This window comes from Betta splendens, chromosome 3 (assembly GCF_900634795.4).
Source record: "Betta splendens chromosome 3, fBetSpl5.4, whole genome shotgun sequence".
NCBI lineage: Eukaryota > Metazoa > Chordata > Actinopteri > Anabantiformes > Osphronemidae > Betta > Betta splendens.
In genome coordinates, this window is record NC_040883.2 from 11247666 (window position 1) to 11268352 (window position 20687).

Genomic DNA, 20687 nt, shown 5'->3' on the forward strand with positions numbered 1-20687 from the left:
GCCGCATTCCGTGTCTCAGCTTCTCAGATCCCAGTTAAGGCTCTTTTCTAACTTGACTGAGTCTTTAGGAGCCCTTTCTGTGAATGAACCCGTCGCTGTCTGATCAAGCGGGTGTGAGGCGCTTTTATAGGAGCCGGGTGACATTTACATGCAGCACACGTGATCATGCGACGTGTTCACTCACTGCAACTGTAGGTGAAGTCAACAACAAGACTGGACAAAGGGGAAACAAGCAGCGGCCTCTTGCTTAGTTAAAGTGTAATGTTTAATGCATGAAGCCAGCGTTGGCTGTTATTATTTGCTGCATGTTGTCCTCTAAATACATAAATAAAGCAGTGGTTTGTTAGGAGCCGTCCATCAAAACTACATCTTCATTTAATGACCATCAGGTACAGTACTGTGTGTAGACCCAGGCTTGTGGTTTAGAGTCAGCCTTTGCCTTTAGACGGTTTTATTATTTGAAGGAGAGGAAGCTGAGCTGCAGCGTTAGCGCTAAAACACGTCAAGGTGCTCATGGAAGAGCTCCATGTTACAGATCATCACTTCCTGTTTCCTCCAGACAAAAACCAAATCATCTCATGGATGAGAGCTTTGCGTCACACACAGGCCTCAACATGAGCCTTAGTCTCAAAGGAGCCGAGAACTTACACAGGAAAACATTGTTATGCTTGAAGAGTGAATTGAGTTTGTTTGATATTTTGCCACAGGAGATCTGACAAGCTTTACTCCAGACTCTCCGACTATAGAGAGGGAGAAAATCTACATGCGTGCGACTGTCCTCTTTACATTATTCATCAAACGCTGCTCTTCTGCGGCTTCTTTAAACGCTTCCTCGGCGGCAGAAATCTGAAGGTAAAATGTTGAATTGTTGAAATAAATGATTCAGGGTCTCATGAAAGTGAATTACTACAAATGACTGCACATCATCTGACCATCCAACAAAGGTCGCGTCGGCAGCTTTCTTTTAGACATCACATTTCGTTGCTTGGATAAAACACGTTTAGTCACTTGGCAGACACTTTCATCCCGAGCGACTTGCAGTGATGGATACACACACGCAGCAGGAGCCCAAGGACACTTGGATCAGAGGAGCAAGGCATCAATATGCCAGCACAAGCAGCGCTACTTCCTGATCCACATCAGCCTCGGCCTGTGAGCTGGATCATTAGCATTCTGAGCTCAGTTTGTCCTAATGTGTGATCTTCCTGTAGCACGGGACCGACTTTGGACCCGGCTACAGCTACAGGTACCGTCGGCCTCCACTGAGTGGATGGACTCCACGTCTGACAGTGAGCAGGTAGAGGATTGATTCCACATCCTTACTCTAGTGTCAACATGAAATAAAAGAAAAAAAAGATGTAGTGATATATTCTACAACAATTAAGATATTGTTGGGAATTTTTTGTTATGTAAAAGAAAAAAAGCTTTTACCACCTGGAGCAGGTCTGTCAGATTAATTCTATCGTAATGTTCAGCTAATTTTGTCCAGAATGGACCAAAACCTATTAGCCATCGCTGTATTAGCAGGTAGCTCCAACCAACACTGCCTCAGCTGTTTTATGTAAACTCTTATTATGTGAAAAGTCCCTTTGTGGGTTCCACGAGAGGAGGTAGGTGGAAAATGAGAAAGAGTTAGATAATCAGTCCAATTTTATATTAGATTGGAAAATAGCAAAGAGTCCAACCTGTCCTCATGAATACTGATGTTCTTTGGCATCTAGCTGGAATTAAAGTGGCTCTAATAATCACAGGTATCGATTGGTCTGCGCTGCGTCGCCAAGGTCAAACAGAAACCCTCCGACTGAGAACAACAGAGACGGCCTCGTACAGGAAGCAGCTTTAATCACATTTGGATTTACAAGACAATACGGGTCTGTCTTAGATGGAAGAAACGGCAAATGGACGAGCGTGTGAGTGCGTGCAGGAGAAACCAACTTCTGTCAGAGCAGGTTGAAGCGCTGGGATCCGTCGAGCTTCAGGATGAGGTCAACCAGAGGTCAAGAAGTCAAGGCTGCTGGAGACGAAGGAGTCCAAACCACAGAACTTCACTGAAGTCCAGGACACAATAAAAAGGTGTCAGAAAAGACACATTTTAACACCTTTCATGTCTTTTTTCTGTTCGTGTGACAACTTTTAAAAGCTTTTTAATACCTGAGGCCCGTTTCCTCCAACTCGCTTCGTCTCGAGTCTCATTGCAGTCAAGATAAAGAGTGAAGTGAGATGTTTTCCAGGTTGGGCAGGGCTTTTAATTACAAACATTAAGGTCAGGCCAGAGAGGGGAAATGTGGTTAGATACAAGCTGGTGGAGAGAATGTGGAGCACATCGGCTCCCAGAGGCGTCTTTATGCTTCATCATTTCACAAAACTACAGCTTCCCTGTTAAATAAAGCCTTAAAAAGCAGGACAGGCGCTGAATGGCACATTAATCCGTAAACGCTCCAGCTTTTTTTGTTCCATTCTCTTTTATCCACTGTTCACTCCCTCTGTTGCCGGTAGCAACTTGAGACATGAGAGAACATCAGCTATTAGACTTTTAAAGGAGATGTTTAAAATTACTACAGAGTCTGTTTGATGCATTACAGGAGTAATGTTCTATATTTTAGTACGTAACATCTGCATTGTGACATCAGGGGCAGCACAGTAGTCAGATACTGTAACAATGGGAGCAAAGCAGCACTTTGCGATTGAGTGACTGCTGCTAATGGAGCTGTTAGTGTTCGATACTCACTCTACAAAACCATCAATGCACTTTATTACGCTGAGAATATCAAAAAAATGTGTGAAACCGATCAGTAGAAGGATCAGTTTTAACTTTTAAAACCGCAAACAGGAACAAAAAGACTAAAGCTTCTGATCCTGCTCAGGATTGTTGACAGAGAAAACACCAGCACCGAGGAAACGATGTGCTTTCATTTTTCCCATTAAAGTGAAATAAATGTCATAACTCTAATTATGCGTTGTGTTCATCCTCCCTCTGAAGTCATAGCAAACGCTTTTAAGGTGATATTTTTGCTGAGGGTTCAATATGTGTTCTAATACCTTCATACATTGAGTAATTAATCCATTATAAAAGCCCTGAATAATATAATGTGACCTCATATTAAACATCCTGAAAATAAACTACTACGCAACAACACATGAAACATGCACTGGTTTAATCTGTTAAGGGAACAAATGGACGGACGAACAGCTGGATGAATAAATAATGATGGATGGATGGATGGATGGATGGATGGATGGATGGATGGATGGATGGATGGATGGATGGATGGATGGACGGATGCATGCATGGGCGGACACATGGGCGGACGATCGTGCCATCGTGTGCCGTATCTCTAACCTTGTGAGGGTTTATCCGGCGCTTTGATTCCTGCAGACGGCATCTGTGTGAGTAATTAAGCCTCTGGTTGTATTACTGGCCAATTAGCCTGGTACCAACTCTCCCCGAATCACACGCTTATCTTTTTCTGTGTTTGCACACACTGTGCACAAACGCGGTCGCACGCGCACAGACAGCGGGTGAAATCAGTGCAGAGCGAGGAATCTGCATCAGCTGGGCCAGATAGAGAAACGCGCACTAAGTATGTTTGCTCTCTAATGGTGCCGGCAGCCAGATAACGGCTAATACAATCGCCCGCGCGACTGGCTTATCTGTCAGCATTGTTATTGAAAAGTTGTTGGAAAAGTTTGACGGCTACAGTAATACGGCACAGCGTCCACGGGAGGAGCGGGAGGAGCAGGGAGTGGAAACACAGAGGAGCCTTATTAGACCGGTCCTCTCTCCGTGGGTTCCTGTGGGCTCCTCCTGTCCGTTCAGCTGCTTCCCTGCTCCATCCTTCATGTCCTCCTGCCCCAGAACTTCATTAGGCCAGCGGTCCCGCGCCGGCGCCGCCCCGACCTCCGTCTGACACACTGACACGTCGCCTTCGCCAGCGCCCTCCCCCTCCTCTTTGCCCACTTTTCCTTCCGACAAACCGCTACTGCGTCTGCTGTAGCGGCTCGATGGCGTTTAATCAATGCGAGCGCGAGCGCGAGGAAGCGTCAGCCCGAGTTTGTGGAGTCTATTAAAATTCTCTGTGAAGGCGCTGCAAGATTTGTGGGTCTTCTCAGATGAAGACAAGGGTTTCACAGACAGCGGTAGTGAGCTAAGGTTTTCACAGCATTACCTGCACCCCCCCCACACACACACACACACACACAAACACACACTGTTTGGGTTTCTGAACTGGGTGCTTTCTACAGACTTCTTGAGGGAAATGCAGGCGACGCAGAGCTGGATGTGAGGCACACACTTAACTTCATTTACTGCAGAAGCTGGAAACAATATGATTTGTTGTTGATTCTCCTGAGGAAGCGACAGACACGAGAATTAAGATGAAGTGATGCATTTGAGTCATTTGGTGTTTCTAACTCGGGTCCAGCGTCAACGTCTCTCTGTCGTGACCATGTGTCGTCTGATTATTGCACCGTCTGCCTGGATTGTTTTGAGAATTTCTAGCTGGATCGCGATGGTTTCATTGCAAACAGTGAAGGTTCTGCGTCTGTGCTTCACGAGCGCAAACAACAAATACGACAGCGAAAGAAAAAAGAAGAAGCCAGTTAATGTAGACACACATTCACACTGAGGACACACACAGAATCCCAGATTGTTTATTAGTATACTGTCTACACATGCTGGTGGGAAGCTAATGAATTGAAACACTCGGCCGGCCTGAGTTTCATTGCCTGGACAGAGAGCACACAGCGCCCGGCTTTATATTAGAGATCCAGACTCAGAGTCATGCTCACTGCAGCACCTTGTGCTTTACAACGGTGAGAGGAGAAGCACACAGCGAAACTAAAAGCAGCATCCGGCTGTTTAATTTGCAGGCCCTCAAACAAAGCCCGGCTTAATGAATTGGAAACGGTCTCTTCCCCAAAGGACGCGGCAGCAAACACAAGAGGCGGGAGGTGAGCGCTGCACGGAAGGCACAGCCGGAACCAGCCGGACCCGGCGCCGGACTGTTAATGAGTCCGGGCCAGAACAAACAAAGCAGATGTCTCAGTAAGACACCATTCTCCACTTTATGCATCAGGTTCAGCGGAGGACAGGACTCATTTAAGATGCTTGGCCTGGAACACAAATGACCAAAAGCTCATCCTGTGCCCTGCAGTCATCCGCTCTCACCGACCAGCACCAGGCTGCCTTCTGGATCCAGATCAAGCAGCCGGGAGAGCCTGCGGTTCCGTTCGCTCCACACTTCGCTTCATTCGGTCCGTCCAGGAAGAAGGTCAAGGCTGCAGCGATCAATCCAGCAGCCAATCAATCAATGTGTTTGTCCGCTATCAAAGAGCTGCCCAGAGACTCAGGAGACGCTGTGGGTCAGGTCTGGAATCCATCTGCTGCCTGAGACACTTCAAAGATTCTGCTGAGATATTGTGGATGAAAAGGAAAAAAATCAGTCCATGTAGTCCTGAATTGATTTTAGTTCAGAGGGTTAGAATTTTTATAAGGCTCAATAAAAAGTCGATTCATCTTCACTAAAAACGGCATCTTTGGCAGAGATACTGTTTCAATCACAGTGAGATGTGATCATGGAGCTTTTCTTAAACGATGCGTGTAGAGAAAAAAGTTACTTTTAAGATTAATTTGGTTCTGAGTCTAAAGTTTCAAGTGTTTGGGGAGGAATGTGATGCTTTTTTGACATTTTGGCATTAAATTACATACATACTACAACTATGAGATGACGAAAAAGGTCATAGTATTTCATGTTATGAAGAAATGTCACATTATAGTATGATGTAAAAATGTCATGTTGTATTTGATATAGTATGTGGTGAACGTGCAACATACAAAGCTCCATATTTCATAACAACCTGAGCTACAAGTTATTCTTCGCAGTTTGCTGTTGTCTTTGACCTTTGATGACGTTAACCTGTCCTACAGTTGATGGTTTTAAAACGTCACTGACGAAGGTCTAAACTCTGTGGGAATTGGACCTGCCAGCCACAGGACTGAGAATCACACATCTGATCACAGTGCTGAGGACTCATGATCAGTCAGCTCATCTGCTGGTGCTCGTGCTCAGAGGCTTGACTTTAGAACTACTGTATCACCTGTCTTGCAGTCGATGGCCCTAAAGTGTGTCGGACAAGTACAAAAGCACTGTGAAGGGTTCAAACAGGGAGCCTCAGGACAAGGTGTCAGTCAAGTGAGATACAGAGTACATACAGTAACACTATACACTACACACTACACACTACACACTACACCATGTGTGGTGAACTACCAGTTACAATGATATGACACTTTTTCATTATAGTACTGTATACCATGACACGGAGCTGCTGCAACAGGCTGCCACAGATCTGACATTTGGCATCTTTGCACCCAATCTGGTCCCTTTGGGGTTTAAAGGACCGACTATGTTTATTGTAGACATGCTTAACATCAAATTAAGCACCAGGGTCCGCATCACAACACTGCAACATGAATGTCGTTTACGTGCACCAAACACATACAAATATATGATACAATAACCCGTTAGCATACACTGTAGTGCTAGCTACATGTAGACTGTCACCTGTGCTGCAGTGCCTGGTCTTTAAAAATCTCTGACAAAGGCTTAATACACTCAACACTCTTTGGGTTTGAACCTGCAGCCTCAGTGCTAATTATCAGTCACCTCGTCACCTGAGTTACAGACATATTATATAAGATAATATAATAATTCATAGTATAGCTTTGATTAATGAAGTATCATAGTACAGTATGTGATATACCTGACTATCAGATGAGGTTTTCAAACTTCTGGTTCTGGTTCTCCTTCCAGCAGCTGATAAGTGCCTGAGAGGCGTCTCAGGCACTGTCAGTCCAGTGGACCGCTCCATCTGTACACTCGTGTGGCCCCTGGAGCGCCGCTAACCTCTCAGCCATGAAAATAATTTATTAATGAGAAGCAGGAGGGAAACCGGGCCAATTAATCCTGAGACACAAAGCCGGCCTGTGGAGGAATGCAGCAGGGAGCTGAGGTCAAGGTGTGAGCGGCTGCGTGTGGGAGAAATGGAGAAAGGAAAAAAACACAAGAGGAGACAAGAGGAAGACACGGAAACAAGGAAGACGGATGGACAGAGAGCGAGGAATGAAAGCAAAACAAGCAGCAGCAGTTATTAATTCATCACTCACTATTAGTTAATCTGTCAGGAGACGGAACAGGCAGGAGCTCCTCAGACGTTCCACCTCCACCCTTGTGTTCGGACACACGTCCCGGCCTCTTATTCTCCGGCAGGTCCGCGCTCTGCAGCCTTTAGGGCTGCTTTTGTAAAATTGCATTCATTTGTTAAATAACTTCAATCCTGAAGCAATTCTATCCCAGACTCTCGAAAACACATTTGTAATTCCTCCCTTCCTTTCTCCGGGTCCTTTATTAGGGGACCAAATAGCATTTGGTGGGTGAGCGCTGATTTGTATTCCTGGAGCTCTAATTAAATTTGTTCTGGTAATACAAAAGAGAAAACCCATCAACAAATATCAGCAAAGCAAACAAGAGGGTTGCATGAGTAAAAGCCTACAGCGAGACCTGCTCCGGGGCTGATTGTGTTCAGACGCGCCTGATAGAAACAAGTCTGCCTGCTGAAAACAAGCAAATGAAGAGGTTTGATGCTGTTGTGTTTGTTCGACACGAGGATGAAACTAACGACAGCGCCTCCGATAGACTTAAAGGAAGCCCACGCTTTGAGTTCCTGATGAGAAGGTCGTGTCTGAGTCAGTGAACGTCACACGGCCAGCGGCTGTTTGAACCCGGAGCCGAGCACAGGAGGGTGGACCCGGAGTCGAACAGCTGATCACAGGGAGAACCGGGTCGGACCGAACCTCATCAGACAGATTCAGTGTGAACGAGTGACTGACAGCAGGAACTTCCTGTTTTGGTTCGGAGTCACTGGTTTCAAATAATTCCTACATACAGTGAGAATAAGTCAGACTTCACAGAAGCTGGTAAAGAGTGACTTAGTGTCAAACCCCAGTGGCCGCAGGTTTGTACCTGTGAATGAAGTCTGCTCTGTCTCCTGCCAGACTGAAGCCTCCTTCTCCTCCTCATCTCTTTGATTTGCTGCGTTTTGCGCATTAGCGTCAGCTCCTCCATCAGAGGTCCGTTCCACCGGCGCCGCCGCCGCCGCTCGGCCCGTGCGCGGTGGGACTCATCGGGCCTCCTCGCCGGCGGACATGAGCAGGACCGAGCGCTGCCTATTAGGCGCCGGCACAAAATGAAGAGGGCTCTGACTCTCGCCACGTCCTGTCAGGGAGGAAGCACAGGGGCGAAGCGCGGCTGAGTCCGGGAGGAAAATGAGGAGCTCAGTCCGTGCAAAGCGCAGGGCGAACAACAAGAGCAGACGTCTGAATATCGGCACGTTCAGACGCGGACACGCTCCACAACCTCCACATTCCTCTGTTTGTCTGCTTCTAGCTGCTCTACACCAGCTAATCAGTGTCTAATCTCACTTTTAATTCTCTTCCTATTAACCTCTTGCTATCGTTTGTTTTACCATCACACACACACACACACACACACACACACACACACACACACACACACACACACACACACACACACACGCCTTCCAGGCTAAATTGCGTTTCATTTCCACATCACGGCAAAGATACGCTGAGTTAATTACAGGCTGCGAAGGAGCATCGCAGCGAAGGGAGGAGACGAGTGAAAGGACAGCTCTCACCCTCCGTTAACGCGCTTTTCCAGACGATTCCCGTGGAGACGATTTGTTCTAATGTTCGTCCGTCGTATTATTTAGCCTCCGTTATTACAGCGTGGTGACGCTTGGTCCACGGGTTTGACGCGTCTCTGACTGTTGCTGCGCGTTCGGCGGTCGCGGGGTCGAGAGGAGCAGACGGGCTTCTGTGGAGGGAGCGTGACACCGTCAGAGCATCGCTCGCGTTTCCTCAGCAACGGGCGACGTTGGGATGATGGATGTTTACGACCCCTCACAAACGAGGCCGTGAACCTGAGACGCATTCACGTGGAGGTGCTGCGACTGGAAGGCTGCGCGTGGTTTTTTTTTTTTCCACCATCACCGCCCTCTGAGCTCAGAGTCTCTTGGACGCCGCGGGACGTGGAGACGAGCGGACAGGCCAGCGAGGAGTGAAGGATGCCGTCGTGATCTTCTGCAGAGGGAACCCGCTTCCACGTCTCTAACTTGCTCCGGTTTCGCTGAGCCCGCGCTTTCAGAGCGCAACGTGCACACGCCGCTCGACCACGCAGCACATTTGTTTATATATAAAGTGAGGATGAGCCCGAGCAGCAGCAGGACCCGCTGGGCCGACGCCGTCCACACAGTCTCGGAGGAGGCCATTAAAGCAGTGGAGGGCATCGTCCACTCTTCATGCTTTAATATTCAGGGTTAACACCAGGACCCTGTGATGGGCTCATCTCCATGCGAGGCCTGAGACTGCACATCATTAGACGTGTGATGGCTGCGGTGACAACTCAGGCCAAAATATAAATTAAGCTCATATCATGAAAACAGGCACTTTTATGTGGGGTTACATTATGTTTCACTTTTACGGCTCCAGACGCTTCACGCGGGCACGGACCTGAAGGCGCCGCTTCCTTCTGACGCCCGGGGAAAACCTTCCACCTTATTTTCATTTCCAATAACTACTATTAGAGGTGGAAGGCAGGACTGCGGGGGGAACAAGACGCTTAATTGGCTGAGCTGATGGCAACGCACTTAAAGTTAGAAGTGCATGAGGCATAGATCGTAAACCAGGGCCAGTTCCCAGGTGAGAGTCCTGCTGGAGGAGCTCTGTAAGTCTCAGAGCAATTTCCTGTGAATGTAGAGAGGAATATAAAGCGGGAGAAGGCCGGGCATGGATAAAGGATGGCTTAGTGTGCTGCCTGACATCTGTTTGGACACAACTTCTCCTTTTGCAAATCACTTCCCCTGTTCTCTTTCACCCCATAGCCAAAATACAGAGTGGGAGATAATTAGACGAGTCCCAGGACACGAGGCAGCGTCTGCAGGTTCCTGCCTCAATCTAGAGTCTGAGATGACTTTAACGCCACAGCAGATGTCCACAGTATGTATGTGGGGCCTTATGTTCCTCTGCAGCTCCACTGTTTTTCTATGGCAGGATCATCATCAACAACAGGAAGAAAACAGATCAGTTAATGCTAGAAGGAAACCCACTGGTTAACCCTGAAGTTCTTCTTCGGTGGTGGACCTACAGTAACACCAGACTTCTTCCATCGTGCCTTTCATATGTCTTTATTCATCTTCAGCCTCACGCTGTCAACATTCATGAGCAGCCTCCTGTAAACTGTCCATCTCGCGTGATGCTGGGCGCCACCGGTGGGCGTCTGTTCCAGGACCTGCCTGTGGCGGCACAGACTCCATTACGCTGACACACACTAACCAGCACAAACCAGTATCCTGGAAGCGCGTTCTCCTCCTTGGGCCTGTGGGATGAAAAACGAGGCCTGGTTTCCTCGTCCTGTTACTCCATCAGCTGTGTTCACTGGAAAAATGTTCCTCTCTGAGGTCATGAATAATACAAATACTAATACCTGAACCACCCACGAAAGCGCACCGAGTTTGTCCCTGTGATGTAAAAAATGAGGGGAGCGGAGCTACACAGGCACTTTGTCAGCTGCAGAGGCTGACAAATAAATAATGGTTTGGTTTGGACTCAAATGGTTCTGTCCCGTTTACAGCCGGCAGCTGGGTGAGAGTGGACGTCGGTGTCACGATCCGCCACCAAAGACGTCGGATCGAGTTCATGAATGTGTTTTGGACACAAGAAAATAAAAAAAAAACATCCATAACTTAAAAATAACTGTTCTTAGTCACGTGGCTGGATTTATGGGGAGCGTTGCTCTGGTGGGAGAACGTAGCACTGTGGGGAGAACCATCACTAAATGCACAGTTAATACTCAGCACTTACTATTTAAATTGGATCAGATTTTACCTTTATATTAAAAAAACACAATATGTTAACGTTCCCTGTCACTTGCATTCAGTCTGACGCAGTCTGCTGGGAAAAAGAAATCAAATCAAAACGCTCCAGCCTCCTTCGCGTCGCGTTGCTACCTGTCTCACGATCTTTATTATTTCTTAAAGGACTTTCCAAGAAAACAGGCTTTCTGCTTCTGTCATCTGATGATTCATGAGCCGCCAGCCGGGGCCAGTTCACCCCCCGCTGCTTGTGTGGCTGCTTAATGAAAGAGTTTATGTTTGTGTGCGCGAGTGGGAAGAAAACACAGGCTGCGAACGAAATAGATAAAATGAAATAAATGTTGATTACTCCTGCAGCTTCGCTTCAAAGAGACAGATCTGACTGTGACTGTGAACTCTGGGAAGTTGCAGGAGGCGCGTGGCCGTGAATGGCTGAGCTGCAGCGAGCGGCCGATAAAACAAGGAAAACAAGGAATCTGCGCACTGACTAATGAAAGAGCAGCAACCTCATCATTTCATCAACTGACTATTCATCATCATTTGCTTTGGCACCTTTTGTGACGCATCGCTGTGGTAAAACCACGCCGGTGCCACCAGCATAACCCAGACTGGGAGCTTTGTTTTAGCATTTTCTCCCCTTAGAACATTTCCCTAGAAGAACATGAGCACGGGGAAGCCTGGATGTTGTTTCACGCTGTGCAGATCAAACATCCATCACCGGAAACCTCGGCTGTCGACAGGGAGGCTCTGCAGTTCAAGAGAGCTGCAGAGCTTTTCTTTCTGTGGTGGAGCAAAGCGATGAAAAGTTAGCATCAGGAGTGTTTTGCTGGTGTTTGTTAAGCATGTCCTGGAGCTGCGGGGAGCGGTGCACTGGGAAAACGGTGCATTATGGAGCAGGGGAGGGAGGGAAGTGGCACAAAGCAGGGTGAGAGGAAGATCTTTGATGAGGCCCCGGGAGTTTCTCTAATGAGACGCCAGCAGTTTGAGGGAGCTGCTTCTTTCTTCCATCGCAAACGCAGCCGCGCTTCCCCGGTATAATGGAGCCAAAGACATCACCAACGGCCTTAATTAAAAATCACAACATCACCATTTTGCTTGGTGCTTTTCTGCAGCACAAACTCCAGCAGGAAACCTCTGAACTTACCATGAATTTGATTTTAATTTAATTAATTTAATTTTACCATGAAAAAGAACCATGAATTTAAAATCCATACTGCTGCAGCTACAGGACGGACGTGCAGCCGCCACACGCGGATCAGCATCAGGCTGAACTTGAATCCTGCAACGAAACCTCTGGAAAAAATTGACCACCTTCACTGATTTATTAAGTTAAACTGATGTCTCCTAACTCATTTTCCAATTACTGCAAGAGTGAGACTGGACGGCAGTGAGACCAGTTCTAAGGTGCAGCATAGTGGGGACTGGAGGTCGAGGCACAGCTGGAGGTGATGGAGTCCACGACTGAAGCTGTTTTTTATCAGGACTGACGACGACGGACAGGATTAGAGACGAGAGGATGTGGTTGAGTCAGATGTTTGCGACGGAGCAGAGGAGACGGTCCAGGGTACGAGACCCCCTGCAGGTGTTTCTGTGGCCTTTGACCTCCACCTTCACCAACTTTATCCTTTTAACCTGAACCGAGCTTTTCACAGTGTTGTAAAGTGTCCCGGGATGGAAAACTGAAACATGCGGTCAAACTGATTCTCTTGCTCTCAACAAAATGTGAAGGTTTTACTTTAGTCAAAAAACAACATCTGAGAACTTTGGTTTTAAATAATGAAGTAAAGCACGCTGACCCGTCTTCGCTAAACGCAGTACATGCCGTATAATCCTCATCAGAGAAGTTTCTCCTTGATTTTACACCATTAAACTTAGTGATGTCAAATCAACACTTCCATAATCCGTCCGTATAAGATATTACACGACGACACGTGAAGGCAGAGGAGGGTGAGATAAGAGACTAAGTGTCAGGGATTTGTCAGCGTCTGAGCAAACAGGCCCCGCTTCTCCTCCCTCTCCTCACACATCTCACATCACCGGCAAACAATTTTCCAGCCGACTGCACATGCGTGCACGCGCACGTGTGCACACGTGTGTGTGTGTTTGCGTGCGTGGGGATCGCAGACAGACCCTGTTGCTCTTTGCCTCGGTCGCAGCGTGACTGACGGACGGCGTCTGATTAGCATGAGCAGATTTGTTTGACACCGGTAAACAATGCAGAAAATACATAAGGCTGTTCAATCAGCCGGCGTCCTGGCGGCTCAACCCGTCCTGCAGAGGCTGCTGCTGGTGGTGGGGGAGGGGTGGAAACACAGAAACCGGAACCACGTCGCGGTGTATTGGGTCGTAGAGGCCAGTGACTCTATGATACTAACGATAAAACCTTTAACGTTGAGAAAAAGAACAGGGCAGCGTCACAGATTAGCCGCTCGTCTTCACCCCCCACAATTAAACCAATCAAAGTGGAACAGATTCATTCTCAGCCCTTCATTATCCAGCGCATTTGTTACATGAGCCACAGCTCATCTGATCCAAAGTCAGATGATTTACACGTATGCCTGTCCGACAGCTTCCCAGTCGGCCGGGCCTTGGACGGGACCGGACCGCTGTTAACTGGGCCGAGGGACGGATCCACTGACCTCCGGTTGCAGCATCACAACAAGGCAGCCGTCGTAATGAGGCCACAGTGCAGGAGAACAATGCCTCACGTTAATATATGTTTGATTTAGCGTTGGCAGGAACACGTGCAGCTGCTGAAAGGAAAACATCGAATTGATGCAAACAACTAATAGCTGCATTAAATATGAAAGAAAATATGTAAACCGCATTAAAAGCGGTGTTTCTGCTGCCGTCGCACCTGGGACTCTAATTAAAAGCCGACGCCTAAACGCCGCTGCCTTCCGCGGCCGCGTGCAGGTAGTGCCTCCGCTTTTAATTACCGCTCGCATGCTGATGAGGAATGGAACCAGGAGTTTACCAGCAGGGACACCTTTTCATTTCACGCCAGGATGCTCTCCTGTGTTTGTGAAGCGGGCGAGCGTGTTCGCCGGAGCGTTAAACAAAGATGATGTGTGTCTCTTTACCATCAGAGCTTAATTAGCTGCGCACCAAATGTGCAAAAAAACGCATCAACCCGTGATGCATTCGCTAAATAAGTGAGAGGCAATTTGTTTAACTTAAAGAAGATTGACGCCGCAACAACGCTATCAGTCACGCGGCTTCTAAAAACAACGGATCATAGCGCTTGATTTTTATTGAAAGTATTACTCAGCATCGCTGGTGAAAATGTATGTGGAGCCACGTCAGGAAGCTGCTCTTTCTTTTACAGCAGCTGCCTCATAGTCTGTAGTTTTAATGACAGTGACCTTTGACCTTTGTGTGTGTACACTGGTGGTTTGAGCCCATCAGAGCCCAAACAGGCGTGAACAACGGATCTGCTGATTCAGGTGGCTCCACAAACCTTCACTGCGCTGTCATCAACATGAATCTCTTGTTATTTGTAACTGACCTCAGTGACATATTGGCTGCAGATGATAAATGGCGATGGCACGTCCAGAGGCGCCCACGTCTTCTTCATGCTCTCAGTCACCTGGTTATGGATCATCGCACGCGTGTATCTGAAAGCTGCTCTTTGGCAGCGTCATGAGAAGCGTGTCGGTTCGAGTCCAGCTGTGCTCTGGGACCAAACCACACACACATTACACATACATGCTGTATGAGGCATCACCTGGACCTGCTTCACGTCACCTACTACTGAGCGACAAGAGCGGGTTTGGACCCGGCACCACTGGTCCCTGATAGATTCTGAGCCCTTCGGAGCAGAAACATCCCACCGGAGCTGCAGGTTGGAGATGTTCTGACCCGTCTGGACTCCACAGTTAGATGAGACTCGCTCCACCGATGATGTTCTGCCTGATCAGCGTCCAAGCAGAGAAATACTGTAATTGTAATAATGTAAAGGCTCCAAGAAGGTCATCTGATTAAATGAGCCACTTTTAGCTTGATACAAGTCTAATAAGGCATCGAAGGATTGGGTGAAGCTGTTGACTTGATTAAGACTTTTAAATGACTCCACTTAACTCAGAGCCCAGAGTTGGACTAAAGGCAACTATCTAAATAAATACACATTCAAACTATACAAAGCCATTATATTTTAACCACTTAGGTATAAAACAGGGGGCGAATAAATTTCCCACAGCTAAAAAAGTGACTTACTAAGGCCTTTAGAGAGGATGAGGTCCCTGATCAATACACTCCTGGCAGACAGTGAAGCCACATTCATTAAGGCCTTTATAAAACACATATTTCTTCATGGTGGACTTCAAGGTCCTCCATTAAACTTGATTCATTAATTAACCTTGTGCTGGTTCTAAATGACCTGCCTGAGACGAACACACTGATAATGGCGGCCCATTCACTTAGAGGAGAAAGCGGCGCCTTAAGAGGCTGCTGGCAGCACCTGAACAAGCAGTTTGGTCTGAAGGCTGACGAGGCAACAGCTGGAAACTTAGCCTGCACCTAAACGCGTGGAAGAAAGCAATGGTAACGCACTAAAAAAGGGGTTCTGTCTGTCAAAATACAGAAAGCAGTGGATAAAGAACTGATGATGATTGTTATAATGCCTGGAAATGTGTGGCACTTAGTAAAGGTGGAGGGCTTCACCTCCATCCCGTTCATCTGCATCCAGGTGATCGTGGACCCTCTGTCTGACTCCTACCGTTGTCATGGTTACCGGATGCTGAGCTATCCCAGCATTGACCGGTCTCCTCTGGATTCCATGGGGCTGGGAATGCATCAACAAAAGCTCAGAACTAGTTAACTATTAAACTGACCCAGGATTAGTCCTGATTTTACACAACAGCTCTTTCTGAACTCCGCCGTCTTTATGTTCTAATAAAGCATCAGCGTGTGACAAATAGCTACTTCAGAACCATCCAGGCTGTCGGGGGAATGACACCACTTCACAGCGGAACCAGCTGTGCTTCCACGATAACGGAGTCTCACTACGACGGGACTTAAATCCTCCGACTTCCTGTACAAGTCTGACACCTGAAGAAGGAAGAGGAGCGATGACACATGACCTCCACGCCTCGGTTTCTTAGCTTAGAGCTTAAATCATCCACCTGCTTCTCCGAAACGTATTAGCATGCGAATAAAAACAGTGGCAGCCCACAATCCTCTTAGACCCAATCAGGCGGGAAGGACAAGCAGAGTCTCTGCGCCGCCAATGTGACTGGAGGTCATCGCGGAGAAAGGACACGTGGAGGCGCAGAGACAGACTGAAGCTGTTTGAATCTGGATGGAGGCGAGGAGGCCGGCGTCAGCGCGGAGCTACGGCGGGTTTACGGAGAAATGATTTACTTTAAACTGCAATTAGAGCTCAGAGCACAGCTTCATCCGGCTTCAGCGGATGCGAGACGCCCGCACCTCTGGACCCATTCTGTCGTTCTTTTCCAGGTCATTTTCTGGTGATGTATGGCCTCCACTCGTTTCACCAGGGGATTCAGGGTGTGTTTACGGCGGCTCTGATAACTGGGGACTGGAGAACATGTACGGTGCGATCCTGTGTGTAAACGTTCACGTGTGCTTAGACACACACACACACACACACACACACACACACACACACACACACACACACACACACACACACACACACACACACTCCAGCACCGCACAGTTTGTACAGTAGCGGTGATGCATTCACATGGAGCATGACACGTGTTCCTCCCTCCTCCTTTCACAGCTGTCTTGGTGGTGACCTGCCACACACACACACACACACACACACACACACACACACACACACACACACACACACACACACACGCTCCTTGTTACCACTTCATTCTCACATTTGCTGCCCAGCGCCGCCGCTTTGGATCTCCGTCTTTGGATCTTCGTCCGCCCACGGACGTGACATTTAACAGCCACTCGCGGTCTCGCGAGTGGCTGTTAAATGTCACAGGGAAGCACGCTGTGTGTTAAGCGGAGGGACCCAGATGGCAGCCACCTGGTGCGCGTTGATGGGCTCCTGCGACGGCTTCGGACACATACACAGATGGCGACACACTGAGAGCGGACGGGAGATGGACGTGCTGACTATTGATTTGCTCAGATCAATGATTCACAACCTGGTCATCGGACACCGGGGGTGTTGCACCCACTGAGCTGGCACAGTGCTGTGGCACATTTGGCGAATGGCCGCTTCTATGCAGGACAAGACTAATAGCTCTGAATCCAAACTGTCACGTCGGTAGTTATTTTGAAATGCTTGGGCAAATGATGTGGTCTCTGCCTGCAGCAGGTTTCTAAATCACACTGTCATCCAGGTGGAAGCTGCAGTGCTACATAAGGTCCTGAGCAGGAAGTGGAAACATGTCGTTTTCAGTAGGCTAAGGTTCATTTTGAAGCTTGTAGTATGAACTGGGTCCTACTCTACACCAGTCACACCTAAACAAGTTCACCTTCTCATTGCAAATGGAGGAAGGTTTCAGGTCAGCGCCACTGGTCCTCTGAGGAAGACTCTTCCTCTCGCTGAGCAGCGTTGGAGTCACGGAGGGAGAAAGTGATGGGGCGGATATGTTAATTTGCCCAGGCAATTAATGCTGAGCAACCCAGAAGCGATTTAAGTTTCTTGGCTTATTAATTATGCACTTTGTACATACTAAAATATCCCGCTACGCTGAAAAAAGTGCTAATTAGCAGCTCCAGATTTGTAATTTTTCTTCTTAGGGCCTTCAGTAAGACACACACTGCAAATAAAGTCTGTGAACTTAAGCCAAGTTGTCTCTTAACCCGGCTGTCACACCCGGCTCATCCCTCATCGCTGGCTCTTACCTTCATGTCATGGCTGTATAACCTTCTCTAAAAGCGCACACAGGCGTTTCAGGGGTTTATTATTAATGCGCTGGCACAATGTGCTCTTCAGACTGTCAGCGTTAATCAGCGGACTTCTGTCCCTCCATTCAGAGGATGAAGAGAACGCGCTGCACTTCCTTGTCAGCCGATTTACTCTATCTAGGTGCTTATTCGCCACCTCTGAGGTAGACCCGTTGTCACGGTTACCTTTGGAGGGCCTCATTATTCATAAAGGTCATCCTTGGTGGGAAAGCAGCTGAAGGCGAAGGCAGGAAACACACTGATAATGTTCCAGCCTGTAAGGAGGCAAAACTCAACAGCTGAACTGTAATAACACAATGTTTGTTTACTTTAAGCAAATCCAAAAAAACTACAGACGGGAAGCAGAGCTGCTGCTCCTTCAGGTCCAAGGTCAGAGACTGTCTCTCTGTGAGATGGAGTCGTCCCAGTACAGGCGCTGAGGAGGCGCTGCAACCTGGTGTTTTCACCAAAATAAAAGCTTTTGCTATTGCAACTAAACCAAATCGATTCAGAGCATTTTCCAAAGTGAACAGGGTCCGGCCTACAAACTTTACAAATGCGATTCAGACTTAGAGACGTGGGCTCACCCTCCAATGGTTGTTAACGTGTGTGAAGCGTGTTCCTTTTGCCGGAAGGTTTGCGGTTTGCACTTTCTGCAGTGTCCCCTAACAATGATAAATGTCCAGGATCCAGGTTTCCTCATAGGTGACGCTGATAAATACCCACACCTAGTTTCTCTCTTCCTCTTTTTCCACCACTCTAATCTGAGGCTCATTGTTCTAAACTGACCTAAGAAGCTGAAGTGTCGGTAAAGTGGGTTATTGGCTGCACCTCATGCATCTCCTACAGCATTCTATGTTTTTTGCGTGAATAATTTGGTGGAACACAGCTGAACACAGCTCATCTAAACTTTCACATCACAGAGGACAGAGAGGAGGTGACACTTTAGAACAGATTAAACGGGCTTCCGCACCAATCCAATCTACAGCTCGTCCCTATTCATGGAGTCATCCAATGCTGGCTAATCCTTTCTAGTTTCCCCAGCACTCATCTGGACAACACTATCATCCACAAATGCATCATTGGCTTGAATCTTACTGATAAAATGTAGGTCACAGCAAAGATGAGGAAAGTCTGGACGTGATGTTTGGATGCTGAGGGAACCAGAACTTCAGGGTTTCAGAGCTCGTGGTCTTTAACCACACACAATAGCCGCATGTTCAGCTCCTTTTCTCGACTTAACCCCTTTCAATTGTGTCTAACTCATGGTTTTTACTTAGAGTAGTAGTAAAGTCAGGACATAGTGAATACGTCTGTGTGCAGATGTGAACATGTACCACAGTGACTTCCTCCATCAGCCGTGATAGTAGCTCTCAGAAGACACTCACAGATAATTACACTAAGCATAATTGTGTGTATTTAATCAACATTATCATGTGAGTCTGTTACTATAACTGCATAGAGCTTTGGGGAAAACTCTCCTGCCAGTAGGTTCCAGATCCAGATTTGTATTCTCATCCCTGCACCTGCTGGATATATCACATCCTGGTGGAGGAAGGAAATAAAAGCCGCCTTGCCTTTCTGCTGTGGGGTTTTTCTCTGCTCCATCCCCGTCGGTCCAGAAGGTCACTGGGTCCTGTTTACCTACGTGCTGATCCATAATGCATGGTTTGTATCGTTTACTTGAGGGACTCCCGGTGCCACTCATCACTCCCTGTGCTCTGTGTGACAGGGAGGCCAAAGGAGAGGGAAGATAACCAAGTGTCAGGTCAGTCCTTGGGATTGCTATACGCATACATATACACACACACACACACACACACACACACACACACACACACACACACACACACACACACACACACACACACACACACACACACACACACACACACACACGACAGAGAAAAGATTCAGATGGAGGAACCCGCTGTGTTTGGTTTTGTACTTGCATAGAGCACGATGAAGTGTAGTAGCAGAAAGTTAAACACAACTGAATGGAAGCAGTGGGTTATTACAGCTAAGTGTGATGAGTGTTTCCATCACACAAGACGAAGGCAGAAATAGGTATGAGGTCAGGTGTGTGTGGCCAAATGGTCATCTGGAGGGTTCAGGGGTTGCCTCAGCGTGTCACCTGGACGCGGCGCCAGGCCTCTGCTTGGAGCGGACTCTCTCTAACGCCTGCACTGCGCGTGGCGTTACAGTGCATGTGCACGATGCCACAGGCGTCCGTGTGTCAGGAGACCCTGGCACCTGCTGATGAAGCAATCAAGTCGGCGTCCTCCCGCGGTCACAAGCTGCCCTCCTCCCCAGGATGCTTCCCAGCAGCCTGTCGTGTTGGCTGGGAGGCGCCTCTCGCTGCCCACAGCCTGATTCCAAATATGCTGCTCCGTGTGCGTCTACGCCGAGGTCGCTCGTACGAGTTCGCTCGCTATGCGTTAGCGTCTATATGCGAACTTCTCCCCGCGGGTCGACATCTTTGTGTGGGTTGGCGTGCTGGACGATGCCTCCAAACTGTTTTGCTGCATCACTCTCGGAACCTCAAGTGTTTGTGTTGTGATTGTGTGAGGACAAGTGTTTTGCATTTAGAGTAAGTGAGCAAGCAAGTAAACTTTCTCGTTGTGACCAGACAGTCAAATGGGAAAATGAGCAGCGAAGATGATGATGATGATGATGATGGCGAGGCTTGCAGCATCATGTTCCTATGTAGGTGTAAACAGTAAGAGCAACTATGAACAACAGCAGAAAGCAGCCATAAGTTATTCAACTAGTGATTTCATTATTTAGCTCCACTTGTTGTGATTTGTAAATACTGTATGCGCGTTTTCCCAAAGCACAAAACTGCCCCTGCACTTCAG

The 20687-nt window shown here is 47.9% G+C and overlaps 1 long non-coding RNA gene across 7 annotated transcripts; it reads right to left on the reverse strand.

Annotated features, from left to right (window-relative positions):
* Positions 1–4634: 4634 nt before the first annotated feature.
* LOC114852754 (uncharacterized) lies at positions 4635–16708 on the reverse strand. Of its 7 annotated transcripts, none has more exons than XR_008694243.1 (5): positions 15610–16708; positions 15407–15465; positions 7166–14859; positions 6763–6983; positions 4635–5408 (listed from the first exon to the last, which is right to left on the reverse strand). It is a non-coding gene; the product is annotated as an uncharacterized LOC114852754 (long non-coding RNA). The 7 variants fall into 7 exon arrangements; XR_008694246.1 differs by having other exon boundaries at positions 7166–14623; positions 14699–15465; XR_003785440.3 differs by having other exon boundaries at positions 7166–8273; positions 14456–15465.
* Between the last annotated feature and the right edge of the window lie 3979 nt (positions 16709–20687).